A 17072-nucleotide genomic window follows, 5' to 3' on the forward strand; every position below is an offset into this window, starting at 1 on the left:
TCTCTCTCTGTATGACTATCATAAATAAATAAAAAAAAAATTAAAAAAAAAAGACATATCTACCTAATTTCACAATTGAATATATATGCTCAGAGATAAATTACTGCAGGTCATGGATTAAAGTCTAGATCCACGGGGTGCTTGGGTGACTGAGTTGGTTAAGCAGCTGACTTTGGTTCAGGTCATGATCTCAGCGTCTTGGCATCTAGTCCAGCATCAAGCCCCTCATCCAGCTCAGGTTCCCCAAGATCTCCACTCAGCAGGGAGTCTGCTTGTCCTCTGCACCCCCTTCTCTCTCAAATAAATACTATTTACTTTTTAAGGTGTTTATTTATTTGAGAGAGAGAGCATGCACGTAAACATGAGCAGGAGGGAGGGGAGGAGCAGAGGGAGAGGGAAAAGTAGATTCCCTGCAGAGCAGGGAGCTTGCCTTTTGACTTTTGATGTAGAGCTCCATCCCAGGACCCTGAGATCATGACCTGAGCTGAAGGCAGACACTTAACCGACTGAGGGACCCAGGTGCCCCAATAAAATCTTTTTTGTTTTTTTAAGATTTTATTTATTCATGAGAAACACACACACACACACAGAAAGAGAGAGAGAGAGAGAGAGAGGCAGAGACACAGGCTCCATGCAGGGAGCCTGACGTGGGACTTGATCCTGGGTCTCTAGGATCACGCCCTGGGCCGAAGTGGTGCTAAACCACTGAGCCACCCAAGCTGCCCTAAAATCTTTTTTTTTTTTTTTAAGAGTCTAGATCCTCATTCTTTTTAAGAACCTAAAGATTTTCCAAAGATGCTCCAGCTGCATGTGAGAAACTCAAATATTCTTCTCTATAGTAACCGAAGATGTATTTGTTAAGTGCCAGGTTCTTATCCTGTTACCTCATTTACAATTCATGACAGGAGTTTAAATTTAGTATTACTTTCCTGATTTCCCATGAGAAATCTATAGGTAATTTGCTTAAGGACCACAGTTTAGGGGAGAACTAGTTGTCTGAATGTACTTCTATGCTGTATTGCTGTGTATTAGGAGAAAGTCAATGTATGTTTAGAAAAAAAAGTATCTGGAATAGGCAGTATTTTCCCATCCTCACTCCCCACCTCTTTCCTCCTAGAAATGGAGCATGGTTTTGCTCCCTTCTCAAGACACTGGTCATAAACAGGAAGCATGGCTGGTGTGCAATAAATCTGGAAGCTGATGATATGTGGCTGTTCAAGAACTGTAGGAAAAGGGAGCCATCCTCCCCTACTACTGCAGTAAAGATCCTTATTCTTAGGCTATGGCAAGAAGATCCTCATAGGTGGAGGTGAGATGAGGAGAGCAAAGAAGGAGGCTATGTGAGGGAAAGAAAGCTCTTGCTCCTTATTAGTGTTGTCTCTGCCAATAAAAAGCACCAAAGGGGAAAAAGGTGGTACTTCAGGAATAATGGATTTAGAGAGGCTGTTTTTGTAGCACCCATAAAGTAAGAATAGTTGTTTAAATAGTTAAAAACAAATTTAAAAGAATAGTATCTCGTGACTTGTAAAAATTATGAAATTCAAGGGCGCCTGACTGGCTCAGTCAGTGGAGGATGTGATTCTTGATCTCAGGGTCATGACTTCAAACCCCATGTTGGGCACAGAGATTACTTTAAAACAATTATATGAGATTCAAATTGCAGTGTCCATAAGTAAAGTTTTGCTGGTATAGGGCCACACTCATTCTTTTATATATTGTCAGTGGCTGCTTTTGCACTACATCAGAATTGAATACTTACAACAAGAGACTACAGGGCCCTACCAAGCCTAAAATATTTAGTATATGACCTTTTAAGTAAAATTTGCCAACTCGTGAGTTAGACAATAGATGAATCAAAAGAAGTAGGTTCATAAACTTGTGAGAATCCATAGTCAGCGTTCTACAGGTCCAAGTCAGAGAAAGGAATGCAATGGGCTATGCAGTTGGGTTAAAGAGTAAGAGGAAAATGGAATACATTTGGGTGGGATACAGACCTCGTGAGTAGTAAAAATCTCTGAGGATTTCTTGTTAAGGAATGCAAAAAAAAAAAAAGAGTAGGCCTATGAAGAAGATGTAAGAGGCAGAAACTTGAAAAATGGAAATTTATTCTCTGAATTTCTCTCCCTCCATGTAACAGGGAATGGGAGGAACACTGACTAGTGTTGAGAGTGTCCTCTCAAATTAGTTCCCTAGGTTCACTGCGGGCTGATAGGTTCACCTGGTTCTTTTTACTTATCTAGAAACACAGTGTATATAATAACACCTAAGTCTCCGGTGGCCATTTTGAACATAGTGACCTCCCAACATAGGGTACATTGGACCTCCAAATAATTAGGAATAGGAAAACTAAACTGGATTAGAAAAGTGACTAATGGATGGATTGGTGCCTGGGTGGCTCAGCTGGTTAGACATCTGCATTCGGGTCAGGTCATGATCCCATGGTGATGGGATTGAGCCCCTTGTTGGGCTCCTTGCTCAGTGGGGAGTCTGCTTCTGTCTCTCCTTCTGCCTTCTCCTCCTGCTTATGCTCTGTCTCTCTCTCAGATAAATAAATACAAATCTAAATAAATAAATACATACATAAATAAAACTTTTCTTGGCTTAAAAGAATCCACACTATCCTGGTTATATTCTTGCCAGGGATCTCCTCAACTGCCTGACAATACTCCCTTTTTCAGTGAAGTGCATGTTACAAAAGCTGGCAATGGACACTGGAGCCAAAATGTTACACCCATTGCCCATTTTCCTAAGGAAGTGATGGGTGAGAAATTGAGTGTGGAGAACAGTAAAAGAATAAGGACCTTAGTGGAATTTGGTCTCTGAATAAATCATTATAAATGAATACATAATTAGAGATCATTGATCATTAATTTGTTGATTCCACACTTCCTGGTTTCTGTCACTGCTAGATGCTGAGTCAAATTTTTAAATATATGACAGGAGCCTGTTATTAAAAAAAGTCTATAATAAGGGACGCCTGGGTGGCTCAGTGGTTAAGCGTCTGCCTTCAGCTCAGGGTCTGATCCTGGGGTCCCGGGATAGAGTCCCACATTGGGCTCCCTGCATGGAGCCTGCTTCTCCCTCTTGCCTATGTCTTGCCTCTCTCCCTCTCTCTCTCTCTCTGTCTCTCATGAATAAATAAATAAAATCTTTTTAAAAAGTCTATAATAATTTTTTGAAACCCTGCATAATTCTGTAATATAAATGACTGTTCTAACTCATTTCTCTACAAGTTCAGATTTTAATGTGGCACAGAGTAGAACATAACTGAATTTTCTAATGACTGACTTTCTGCAATATGACAGACATTGCTTCGAAGACACATATACCATATACTGGATATGTCTACCCAAAGTTGTAAAAAGTTGACACTAAGTGGCACAAAGGGCTACTACCAAGTACATAACTAAGATATAGATATAAGTATATAAGATATAATATAAGTATATAAGATATAATACATAAATAGAAGGTCATGATATATAAATCACCTCATTTTTAGAGCATAGTGCTTTTTTTCTTTTCCACAGTACAAGAAGAGAAAGAAAGACACCAACAGAGGAATTTACACCTCAACAGTAAGGGAACTGAGGCAGGAAAAGGGGGGTCCTTGATTTAGACTTTTCCCCCTTTCCTGGTGTCGACTTATTCACCTGTCAGGCACCCTCTTCTGTCATGGCAAGCAGTGTGCAAAAAACTCCCATTTGCCTGTGTAAGGAAGGAAAAATTCTTCCTATCTCCTTCAAGGTCTTCCAGCTGGGTGGCACCTGGGCGGCTCAGTGGTTGAGCGTCTGCCTCTGGGTCAGTTCATGAACCCGGGGTCCTGGAGTCCCACATCAGGCTCCCCACAGGGAGCCTGCTTCTCCCTCTGCCTGTGTCTCTGCCTCTTGGTCTCTCATGAATAAGTAAATAAAATATTTTTAAAAAAGGCCTCTGGCTGGACTAAAAATTAAATTTATGTGACATAGATTAACAGAAGCAAAAATAATTAAAAATCACCCCAAAGTTTTATTATGTGCACAGAGAGGCCCAATAATGAAATTCAGAATTAAAGAATAACCAAGATAGGCAGTTTTTATACTGTTTAGACAAAGAGACAATAAATCTGAGGAATTGACAGGACAAAGAAAACTTAACTTTAAGAGCTTTGATTAGTAAGGAATTCTAAACAGAATTTGGGGTAGTAAATTAGTACAAAGTAACAAAGGTGGTTTCCATAGCTTTCTGGGCTCTGAATTCCCTCTCTCTGATGATAAGAATGTCTCCTCACCTGGTTACAAGAAGGCTACCTTTCACAGTGGAGATTTATTTCCTGCTTGCAGGGGAACAGAGGAATGTCTGAGTGTCCTTCTTGGATAGGCTGTCTCTTAAATAACTATTTTTTTTTTAAGGTTTATTTACTTATTTTAGAGCGAGAGCATGAACAAATGAGCAAGGGGAGGGGTACAGGGAGAGACAAGCAGAGAAGGAGACTCCCCGCTGGGTGGAGCCCAGTTTTTTTGGGGGGGCTCAATCCCAGGATTCTGAGATCACCATTTGAGCTGAAACCAAGAGTTGGCGGTGGCTATGGCACCCAGGTGCCGCTCTTAAGTAACTTTTGCTTAAAATAATCAGTATCCCAAAGTGGTACATTTGGCCCCTACACCTGCAACTTGCTTTTCCTCCATTTCTCCAAACAAATTTATGCGCTTCTTTGACACCTCCGTCCTTAACTGCTCTTCCACTCCCAATCTGGCCACTTCTTTCTCAGCAGGCTGATGAGTTCAAAATCATTGGTTTTCTCTGTCTGTCCCCCTACCAGCTCGGTCCACCGCTTCCCCTGCTTTCTCCCTCCTTCCCACACGCATTCTGCTACCCGGTTTCCACGTCCCTTCTTTCCCCAGCCTTGCGCTCCGCGCCCCTTTCCACTTTCATTCTTTTCACTGCACCCTCCTTGGCCAAAACGGGCCCCAAAGCAGTACCGAGGCAAAGAGCACGTGCAGGTGGCTGCCGGGATTCCCGGGTCCGGGGCGGGACAGGATGCCTGTGCGCCGGGGGCGCCGTGCCAGCCCGCACGTCGCTGGCAGTGACGGGAAGATGACGTTGGCTCAGAGCCGGCCACCAGGCCCCCCGCCCGCCCGCCTTTCCGCTCGGCGGCCCGCAGCGGCTAACAGGAACCGACACCCCATTGGCCAGAGAAAGCTGCAATTTCTAGGAACCGGAGGCATCTCTAGAGACATGCAAGAGTTTTGCCCCAAGGGCAGATGTTGTTGTCCACAGCTAATCCCCAAACATCCCTTTTAGCATCACTCAGTGGGGTCAGTCTGCTGCTGCTCCATTTGGCCCCCAACGCCATGCCTGTTTACCCTAGAGTCTAGTTTGGTTTTTCCTTTTTCCCTTACCTTATTTTCTCCCCTCTTCTCTTTTCTATGTACATCCCCCATTTCACATGTCACCTAGCCTTGGATCTTTACAAAATCATCATCTTCTTCTCCTTCTTCTTTTAAGATTTTATTTATTCATGAGAGACAGAGAGAGAGAGGCAGAGACACAGGCAGAGGGAGAAGCAGGCTCCTTGCTGGGAGCCAGATGCGGGACTCAGTCCCAGGATTCTGGGATCACCACCAGAGCCAAAGGCAGACACAACCACTAAGCCACCCAGGTGTCCCTACAAAATCCTCTTTATGCCCCTGCAATACCTTGATTATTTTTTAAACTCAATTTAATGTATAAAATATATAGAATTCATACATTTTAAGTGCATCTGACTGATCGTGACTTCTGACAGATATACACACTCATACAAATACCACCTTATAGATTTGCACCTCAGAAAGTTCCCTTAGCACCTTGATCCTTGCTGCAGTTACTCGGTCATTCTCCAGTCACACCTTATATTTATTCCATGGATTACATTTATTCAGTACCTTTTATGAAACAAACACTGATGTTGCAGAAGTAAGAAACTAGAGCAGCAGTTTATTTTTATATATATTTAAAAATATGTATCATATATATATGTATGTATACACGCACACACACACATACACACATACAAACCCCACATCTTCTTTATCCATTCATGTCGATGGACATCTGGACTTTTTCCACAGTTTGGCTGCACCAGCTTGCATTCCCACCAACAGTGTATGAGGGTTCCCCTTTCTCCATATCCTTGCCAACATCTGTCTTTTCCTGACTTCTTAATTTTAGCCATTCTGATCAGTGTGACCAGTGTGAAGTGGTATCTCACTGTGGTTTTGGTTTGTATTACCCTGATGCTGAGTGATGTGAAGCATTTTTTTCATGTGTCTGTTGGCCATTTGTATGTCTTTTTTGGAGAAATGTCTGTTCATGTTCATGTCTTCTGCCCATTTCTTGACTGGATTATTTGTTCTTTGGGTATTGAGTTTGCTAAATTCTTTACAGATTTTAGATACTAGCCCTTTATCTGATAAGACATTTGCAAATATCTTTCCCCATTTTGTAGGTTGCCTTTTGGTTTTGTCGACTGTTTACTTTGCTGTGCAAAAAGGTTTTTATCTTGATGAAGTCCTAATAGCTCATTTTTGCCTATTGTACTGCCCCTGACCAGCACAGTTTGAAAGGAGAAGCACATAAAATGTGACTCATGCTTTCTGCTCTCCCTCTACTTAGTATATATTTCTGATAATCTCTCCTTTTTAGACCCTCAGACAACTTGATCACCTGACTAAACTTTCCTGAGAAATAAATGATTTTTTTCCCTCTGTTTTCTTTTTTACCTAAGGAAGACTGAGGGTGAATATAACACACCAGACACAGAATTACTGCGGAGAAGAAAGCAAGGTGGGAATGTACTACATTAGGGAGAATTCTCCATAGGGCTGGGAGGGGGCATACCCTAGCAGTAGGGGGATCTGAGGCTCTGTTTCAAAACAAATCAAGTCTGGGAATACAGTTGTAAATGCTACTGGAAGGCTCCTTGGCTGGGGGACAGGAAGTAAGTCACTGGAATGGACTCATAAAAAAAAACAAAACAAAACATCATCAGGGACTACTGAGTTTAATGAGACATATTAGAAAAGACGGGGAAGTAGGCTACTGACAAGACATACAAAGGGTAGGGTGTACAGGGAAGGGTGAAGAATCAATCTAAGAAAAGCAGGCTATGGGCACCAAGATAAAAATTAAGAGAAGGAACAATAAAAACAAAGATTTGTTGCAATGTTGATGTAAACCTGGCCCTCTTCCTCACCCAGTGACATAGGGTTTCTACTTCCTTTTACTGTCACATATTACTCAAGTCTAGAAACCAAGACAGCAGAATGAGGAGATGACCTCTAGATCCACATATTAGATGTTCAGGTCACAAAACCAAGACTCTTTGATAGGCTGTTAGAAACATTTCAACAAAAAGAATGTGTCTTCTAGTGAGCCCAGAATTCAGCCTGAGTTCGTTCTTTTATGTCTTTTTCTTTTTTATATATAATAAAGCAAGTAAAACTGTACAGTGTACAGTGAAGTGTACAGCTGGGTGAAGATTTACATCTGTATTCACCTGTATAACCACTACCCAGATCAAAATCTAGATTCTAGAACACTTCTAGCTCCCCAGAATGTTTCCTTGCATCTATTCCAGTCTATAACCTCCCTTCCCAGAGGTAACTATTATACTTACTTACATCATCATCATTGAATTTTCTTGTTCTTGATCCATATATAAATGGAGTCATATCATATAGTATGTACTCTTTTGTGCTGGATTTTCACTTAACATAGTGTTTGTGAGATGTACCTGGGTGGCTCAGTTGGTTAAGTGTGTACCTTTATTTTTTTATTTATTTTTTAAAAAGATTTATTTATTCATTCAGAGAGAGAGAGAGAGACAGGCAGAGACACAGGCAGAGGGAGAAGCAGGCTCCATGCAGGGAGCCCGACACGGGACTAGATCCCGGGTCTCCAGGATCACGCCCCGGGCTGCAGGCGGTGCCAAACCACTGTGCCACTGGGGCTGCCCAAGTGTGTACCTTTAGCTCTGGCCATGATCTCAGGGTCCTGGGATCAAGCCCTGTGTCATTGGGCTCTCTGCTCAGCAGGGGAGCCTGCTTCTCCCTCTCCCTCTCCCTCTCCCTCTGCTGTATATTCTCTCGTGCTCACTCAGTCTCTCAGATAAATAAATATTTAAAAAAAACACACAACACACATAGTGTTTGTATTATATAGTGTGTATCAGTAGTTCATTCCTTGCTATTGCTGAGTAGTATTCCATTTGTGGATATGCCAAAATGTATTTATCCATTCTCCTTTTGATGAGCACATTACTGTTTCTAGTTTTGAGTTATCAAAAACATTCTTGGCATTTGCCGTACATATGAATTCTTTTCTCTTGGCTATATGCTTAGGAACGGGATTGCTGGGTTGCTATTTTTTGTCAATAAGTAATCATTCTAAATAAATAAAAACAAGTGATCTATATCGTGTCTTAATGTATATGGCATTTTATTTTATTTTTTTTTTTAAGATTTTTTTTTATTTATTCATGAGAGACACACAGAGAGAGGCCGAGACACAGGCAGAGGGAGAAGCCTGATGTGGGACTCGATCCTGGATCCCGGGATCACACCCTGGGCCAAGGGCAGATGCTCAACTGCTGAGCCACCCAGGCGTCCCTGTATATGGTATTTTATTTTATTTTATTTTATTTTATTATTATTTTTTTTTACTATATACTCTAAATAGCATATTTTTTTTTATTGGTGTTCAATTTACTAACATACAGAATAACACCCAGTGCCCGTCACCCATTCACTCCCACCCCCCGCCCTCCTCCCCTTCTACCACCCCTAGTTCGTTTCCCAGAGTTAGCAGTCTTTACGTTCTGTCTCCCTTTCTGATATTTCCCACACATTTCTTCTCCCTTCCCTTATTTTCCCTTTCACTATTATTTATATTCCCCAAATGAATGAGAACATATAATGTTTGTCCTTCTCCGACTGACTTACTTCACTCAGCATAATACCCTCCAGTTCCATCCATGTTGAAGCAAATGGTGGGTATTTGTCATTTCTAATAGCTGAGTAATATTCCATTGTATACATAAACCACATCTTCTTTATCCATTCATCTTTCGTTGGACACCGAGGCTCCTTCCACAGTTTGGCTATCGTGGCCATTGCTGCTAGAAACATCGGGGTGCAGGTGTCCCGGCGTTTCATTGCATTTGTATCTTTGGGGTAAATCCCCAACAGTGCAATTGCTGGGTCGTAGGGCAGGTCTATTTTTAACTGTTTGAGGAACCTCCACACAGTTTTCCAGAGTGGCTGCACCAGTTCACATTCCCACCAACAGTGTAAGAGGGTTCCCTTTTCTCCGCATCCTCTCCAACATTTGTTGTTTCCTGCCTTGTTAATTTTCCCCATTCTCACTGGTGTGAGGTGGTATCTCATTGTGGTTTTGATTTGTGTTTCCCTGATGGCAAGTGATGCAGAGCATTTTCTCATATGCATGTTGGCCATGTCTATGTCTTCCTCTGTGAGATTTCTCTTCATGTCTTTTGCCCATTTCATGATTGGATTGTTTGTTTCTTTGGTGTTGAGTTTAATAAGTTCTTTATAGATCTTGGAAACTAGCCCTTTATCTGATATGTCATTTCTGGAAAGCCACAAACTACCAAAACTGGAACAGGAAGAAATAGAAAAACTGAACAGGCCAATAACCAGGGAGGAAATTGAAGCAGTCATCAAAAACCTCCCAAGACACAAGAGTCCAGGGCCAGATGGCTTCCCAGGAGAATTTTATCAAACGTTTAAAGAAGAAATCATACCTATTCTCCTAAAGCTGTTTGGAAAGATAGAAAGAGATGGAGTACTTCCAAATTCGTTCTATGAAGCCAGCATCACCTTAATTCCAAAGCCAGACAAAGACCCCGCCAAAAAGGAGAATTACAGACCAATATCCCTGATGAACATGGATGCAAAAATTCTCAACAAGATACTGGCCAATAGGATCCAACAGTACATTAAGAAAATTATTCACCATGACCAAGTAGGATTTATCCCTGGGACACAAGGCTGGTTCAACACCCGTAAAACAATCAATGTGATTCATCATATCAGCAAGAGAAAAACCAAGAACCATATGATCCTCTCATTGGATGCAGAGAAAGCATTTGACAAAATACAGCATCCATTCCTGATCAAAACTCTTCAGAGTGTAGGGATAGAGGGAACATTCCTCGACATCTTAAAAGCCATCTATGAAAAGCCCACAGCAAATATCATTCTCAATGGGGAAGCACTGGGAGCCTTTCCCCTAAGATCAGGAACAAGACAGGGATGTCCACTCTCACCACTGCTATTCAACATAGTACTGGAAGTCCTAGCCTCAGCAATCAGACAACAAAAAGACATTAAAGGCATTCAAATTGGCAAAGAAGAAGTCAAACTCTCCCTCTTCGCCGATGACATGATACTCTACATAGAAAACCCAAAAGTCTCCACCCCAAGATTGCTAGAACTCATACAGCAATTCGGTAGCGTGGCAGGATACAAAATCAATGCCCAGAAGTCAGTGGCATTTCTATACACTAACAATGAGACTGAAGAAAGAGAAATTAAGGAGTCAATCCCATTTACAATTGCACCCAAAAGCATAAGATACCTAGGAATAAACCTAACCAAAGATGTAAAGGATCTATACCCTCAAAACTACAGAACAAAAAAAACCAAACAAACAAACAAAAAAAAACTATAGAACACTTCTGAAAGAAATTGAGGAAGACACAAAGAGATGGAAAAATATTCCATGCTCATGGATTGGCAGAATTAATATTGTGAAAATGTCAATGTTACCCAGGGCAATATACACGTTTAATGCAATCCCTATCAAAATACCATGGACTTTCTTCAGAGAGTTAGAACAAATTATTTTAAGATTTGTGTGGATATGGTATTTTAATAACAAAAATTTTATAAGCATTCTTTCAATTGATCTTTAAAACATTTTTGTGAAGTAGAGTAGATAATACTATCTTCTTTTTGCAGGTGTAGAAACTAAAACAAGGACAATTTAAATGTCCGATATAAAGCCATAAAATTAACGTATTCTGAATTAGAACTAGAAACCACATTTTCTGATTCCTAGTCAAATTCATTTTTCTTTTTATATTCCTTTTATTTCACTGGCCTCAAGTGAATGGAGAGGTCACCCAAATGTCTACTCTGCCCTGGACTGTCCCAGTTTTATTTTTTATTTTATTTTTTTATTTTTTATTTTTTTATTTTATTATTTATTTATTTATTTATTTATTTATTTTTTGACTGTCCCAGTTTTAGCACTGAAAGTGCCTGGGCAAATGGGGATGGTTGGTTACTCTATAGAACAAAGAAAGTTGTCAAATGGATATCACAGCTTGCAAATGGGCAGGGAAAAAGAAAACATGTCTGAGTTAGCTCATTTGTCCTCTTTCATTCCCAAAGAAAAGATTTTTCTTTAAGGTTTTATTTATTTATTCATGAGAGATAGAGAGCAGAGACACAGGCAGAGGGAGAAGCAGGCTCCATGCAGGGAGCCCAACGTGGACTCAATCCGGGTCTCCAGGATCACGCCCTGGGCTGAAGCTGGTGCTAAACTGCTGAGCCACCCAAGCTGCCCAAGAAAAGATATTTTGAATACAATAGTAATGCAGTATCCACACATTTATGTCCTACATATTCAACTGTATTCTTTGACTTTGGAAATCATCTAGACTAATGCTACTCAAATGTGGCCCAAGGATCAGCAACATCATCTCATCATCAGCCTGTTAGAAACACAAATTCATACGTGTTCCACCTCTCCTTCCCCCCAGCCCCAGGACTACAGGATCCCAGTCTCAGGGTGGGGCTCAGGAATTTGTATTTAACAAGCTCTCCAGGTTAAGGTCAAGGGAAGCTATGGGAAAAGGGAGTTTTTAAAAGTTTGAGAAATGCTGATCTAGCCAATTTCCTTTCCAGATATAGGAATACCTATTTGGTTTTAAAGATCTCTGGGCAGAATGATTCCACTATCTCACTTTACTTTTGTAAAACAAATCCCATTGTTTGTAAAACCTTCTTTCTTTAAAGTTTGTTTTTTTTTAGTATATGTGCTGCTGAAGCGAGCTCTAAAGTTTGCTTGTTTTTTTAAGATCCCCTTGGGGGGGCGGGGTACAGAGAGAGACAGACACAGAATCTCAAGCAGAAAATCTGCTGAATGCAGAGCTGGACACGGGGCTCAATCCCAGGACCCCGAGACCAAGAGATCAAGATCAGAGCCAGGGACACCTCGGTGGCTCAGTGGATTCAGTGGATGAGCATCTGCCTTTGGCTCAGGATGTGATCCTGGAGTCCCAGAATTGGATTGATCCTGCACTGGGCTCCACTGTGTGTGTGTGTGTGTGTGTGTGTGTGTGTGTGTGTTGCTTCTCCCTCTGCCTGTGTCTGTGTCTCTCATGAATAAATAAATAAAACATAAAAAAAAAAAAAAAAAAAAGACCGGGGCTGAAATCAAGAGTAGGATGCTTAACTGAGAAAGCCAACCAGGTGCCCCTGTAAAACCTTTCTTGCTTGTTAAATCTCTTATCTAATGTTCTGGTCCAACATGAGAGTGCACAGTATCATTAGTATTTTTTTGTCCTTTTCTAAGGCCATTCCAAGTGTTTTTCATTATCACTTAATGATCACTTAAGGTCCAGAATGAATCCTAGTGAAAAATTAGAGTACATCTAAAGAAAGATCTTGTGGTTCCAATGTGAGTATTCATGAATCTTTTTTTTTTTTTTTTTTTTTTTAAAGATTTTATTTATTTATTCATGATAGTCACAGAGAGAGAGAGAGGCAGAGACACAGGCAGAGGGAGAAGCAGGCTCCATGCACCGGGAGCCCGACGTGGGATTCGATCCCGGGTCTCCAGGATCGCGCCCTGGGCCAAAGGCAGGCACCAAACCGCTGCGCCACCCAGGGATCCCAGTATTCATGAATCTTTAAGAAAATCACTTTTCAAGTTATAACATTATCAGAGACTATTGCACATATAAGAATTATGAAGCCTAGAAACAGAGAAAGAAAGAATAGCTGAGTTGGATCACAGGTGAGGAATAAACAGATGACAGCTTGGCATAAATAGAAGGAATGTGCTGAGTGAGTATGCTAGCAGGGGCTGGGATCAGGCTCCCAGTTTGTTTCCTTAGGATTTTCAGTGACTTCACTGGAATCCATCTACATAGTTTGTTTCTACTCTGTTCCAGGACAGAAGATTGTCCTCAACTCCAATCCAGTTTCGCATTGTCCATCTATTCTAGGCTCCCTCTTCCTTCCATTTCCCCAGGGAGAGGTTGCTATGGAGATGAAATTATAGTAAGCCAGCTGGTAAGAAAAGCTGTGACAGAAGCAGAATGGGAGAGGGGGTAGAGGGAAAAATAAAAGATTAAGACAAAAGAAAAAGACACAGACACAGATGAGACTTGATACAGTCAGATGAGGAACTGCACAAGTGATAAGATGCCATCAACAACTTATAAAAATGAATGGGGACCTACTGCTCACAGTTACAGGCACACAGTAGAGGTTGTTCTAAGGCAACAGACATAAGCAAATCCAGGCACTTGAAATATGTAGAGACACAGGAGGAGAGATACACAGTCATCTCCAAATTGAACCAAACCATACAGGATTCTGGTGAAAACAGCTTCACACAGAACCTTGCTGAACAGCAGCAGTTCCAAGGAAGTGTTTGTTTATCCTCATATGCCTTCCTGAGTCATTCTTATTTCCAAGGAAGGGACTGGTGGGAGATTATACCGAGGATAACCTTACTTCAGTATTATTTTCCCTTCCTTTTTTTTGCTTGTGGTATTCTGAAAGGAACCTCCCAAAGACAACCAAAGGCTAGGATCTTTCCCTTAGATCTAAAACCCTTTTGGTTTCTTGACTATTCCTCCTTCCATCTTTTCAATATTTGTATCTCAAAATTTCTACAATTCCTTCTCTTTCTTGCTCTTTTTTCTTTTTCTCCCCCTATTTCTCCCAGGTTACAAGCCACCATCTTTTTTTTTTTATTTTAATTTTAATTTTAATTTTTTATTTATTTATGATAGTCACAGAGAGAGAGAGAGAGGCAGAGACATAGGCAGAGGGAGAAGCAGGCTCCATGCACCGGGAGCCCGATGTGGGATTAGATCCCGGGTCTCCAGGATCGCACTCTGGGCCAAAGGCAGGCGCTAAACCGCTGCGCCACCCAGGGATCCCTTTTTTTTTTCAAAATTTTTTTTTACAAGCCACCATCTTAATGCTCCTTTTGTCTATCCCATTCTCTTTTCCAATAACTCTCTTTTCCTAAACTCAGGCTTATCTCCACACCCTGGCCAGAACCTTGGCTTCCTTCAATTCTATTCTCCATTTTCACCAATTAGCTGCATTCTTACTCATACCTCTCCATCTTTGGATAAGATAACATCTAATAAAAACACTAAGAAACAATGGTTTTCTGAATGCAGAAAATTTTTAATGAGCTTTTAAAAAGGCAATGTTGAGAAAAATGAAGATATATACATAAATATGTATCCAGAGAGTCTACAAAATGCACAGCACTCTACTGAATAATACAGAAGACCCAAAGTCTCTCGCCTCAAGTTGACTGCAATCTGGATATGGAAGCAACAAGATAAAAAAAGTTCGAAGGAAATCAAAGTATTAAGAGATTCTGTTCATCTGGGAAGAACCCAGAAAGCCTTTATGAAGTTAGAATTTGGAATAGGTCTTGAAAGATGAGTAAGAGATGAAAGAAGAGAGAGGCAGAGATTACAGAAGGGCATTTCAGGAAAATGCAATGGCCTTGGCAAAGGTATGGCGGTAGGGAGTTTGGGCAGAAGGTCAACAAACAGTGCTTTTGACCAATTTAGCCGAAGAGCAGGGTGTCTACAGAAGTCTAGTGAGAGATAATGCTGGAAAAGCAAGTTTAGGCTATGCTGCTGCAGTCTTTGAATACCAGACATACTACTTTGACCATATGCCCTTAGGTGGAGAATGAAGTAAAATCTTCATTTTTTCCTTTTTCTACAGTACTGTTTGTCCTCCAGAGATACCCAACATGTCACTTTTATCTTAGACGCTTTGTCCCGTAAAATATGTTCTCTTCATTCTGAGTTTTTTCTAATTTCTTCTTTCCATTGCTTCTCTCAACTTGACCCCTGAACCCCAAACTCTGTTGTTTCATTTCACTATCCACTCCATTGGTTCAGTCAGAGGGCTTTCTGGATAGAAACCAACCTGGTGCGATGGTGGTGGAAAGCACTCTCTGCAAACAGTCTTCTTTCACTTCTACTTTTAGAACGAAGACAACATTGAAAATTAGAAAACTCAGGTAGCAGCTCAGACTATTGGTCCTGTCCTGCTGTGCTATACACTAGCTAGTCATTAGTTAAGTCATTCAACCTGTGTCTTGGTCAGCTCATGTTTTTTTTTTTTTTTTTTAAGATTTTATTTATTTATTCATGAGAGACACAGAGAGAGAGAGAGGTGCAGAGACACAGGCAGAGGGAGAAGCAGGCTCCATGCAGGGAGCCTGACGCGGGACCCGATCCGGGGTCTCCAGGATCGCGCCCTGGGCCAAAGGCAGGCGCCAAACCGCTGAGCCACCCAGGGATCTCCCCTCATGGTCTTAAGGCTGAAGAAGGACCTAGCTTTTTATTCTCTGCAACCTCAAGAGTACCACAAATATACTGCCTATACAAATACTTAGTGATTCATTACCCCAAGGAAGAAAGGTGGTAAATTATAGAAATATTTTGACTATTAATTAGGTATTCACTTATCATTCCTCTTTCAAATAGACACTTGAAATTTCCACATTTTTAGAAGCTTCCCTGGTTCATTTATGTGTCTGGTATATATAGACACATTCAATAAATATCTGAATGAATGAATTTCCAGCTCTAAACATAAAGATATAGAAGGAGGATTATTTTTGCCACCAGATTCTAAGTGGTAACACAGTTGTAATTTGAAAAATTAGAAGCATCTGAAAAGAACTATCTGGTGGTTGTTTTGGATATGGCCGAGGAAAGAATTTGCTTCCCTTTTTCTTTTTAGTTTCTATCCACCCTCACTCCTTTCAGGTACTTAGAGAATGAAGCTCTTTACTCCTGTCTCATTATTTCCTCTTTGATCTTGACACCTGCAGTCAATACCAAGCAATGAAACAGCCCCAGGAAGACTGGCGTGTTCCCACCGTGCAGGACGTGCAGTGAGCAGCATTCTTCTGTCTCCCACACCTCTAAGTACAAACAGTGACAAGACAGTGACTTCTGCCCCTGCCTGTCTCACTAGTAACAAACTAATGAACATTATGAGTATAGCTATATCCCAAAATAGCTGCATGCCTCACTGGGGCACCTGAAAGATAAGGAGAACAAAGCTTCCAGTTTAAGTTGTATTGTATTTATCTAACATTATGAGATGACAGAAGAAAAGCAGATTATTCCTCAAGAGACATGACCTTTTTACTGGGGAAGAGAAACTAAAGTACAATGAGAAAACTGAGAGTATAATTTTCCTTTAAATAAAAAGTAAATAAAAATGCCCAAATTTGATCACTGCACACTTGTTAATTTTTTTTTAATACTTGCTAATATTGTAAAAATTATGGAGACTGGGAGAGTGACAAAAAATTGTAGGGGCATCTGCTGGCTCACTTGTAAGCACGTGCCCCTTCCATCTTGGGGTCATGAGTTTGAGCTCCACGCTGGGTGTAGAGATTGCTAAAAAAACAAATTAATAAATTTAAAAAGAAAAACAAACAAACAAACAAAAAAATAACTGGGAGCTATGAAAACTTTTTGAAGTGAGAAAAAGTACTGCTTAATTATTTTCCCATTAAATTCTAGAAAGATACTAATGGATGGTTGGCATGCAATAAAACGAAAGAGTAGGGCAGCCCCAGTGGCTCAGCAGTTTAGCGCCGCCTTCAGCCCGGGGCGCGATCATGGAGACCCAGGATCGAGTCCCACGTGGGGCTCCCTGCATGGAGCCTGCTTCTTCCTCTGCCTGTGTCTCTACCTCTCTCTCTCTCTGTCTCTCATTAATAAATAAATAAAA

General features: G+C 40.9%; 1 protein-coding gene and 1 long non-coding RNA gene across 8 annotated transcripts in view; one reads left to right on the forward strand and one right to left on the reverse strand.

Annotated features, from left to right (window-relative positions):
* Positions 1-17072, reverse strand: part of LOC144297282 (solute carrier family 2, facilitated glucose transporter member 3) — a 100818-nt gene that overhangs the window by 44073 nt on the left and 39673 nt on the right. The gene's annotated exons all lie outside the window — the stretch shown is intronic.
* On the forward strand, positions 5106-16567 carry LOC144297284 (uncharacterized). Its single transcript, XR_013364343.1, has 4 exons — positions 5106-5297; positions 6749-6807; positions 7456-7622; positions 16159-16567. It is a non-coding gene; the product is annotated as an uncharacterized LOC144297284 (long non-coding RNA).

The sequence above is a fragment of the Canis aureus genome, chromosome 25 (assembly GCF_053574225.1).
Source record: "Canis aureus isolate CA01 chromosome 25, VMU_Caureus_v.1.0, whole genome shotgun sequence".
Classification (NCBI taxonomy): Eukaryota; Metazoa; Chordata; class Mammalia; order Carnivora; family Canidae; genus Canis; species Canis aureus.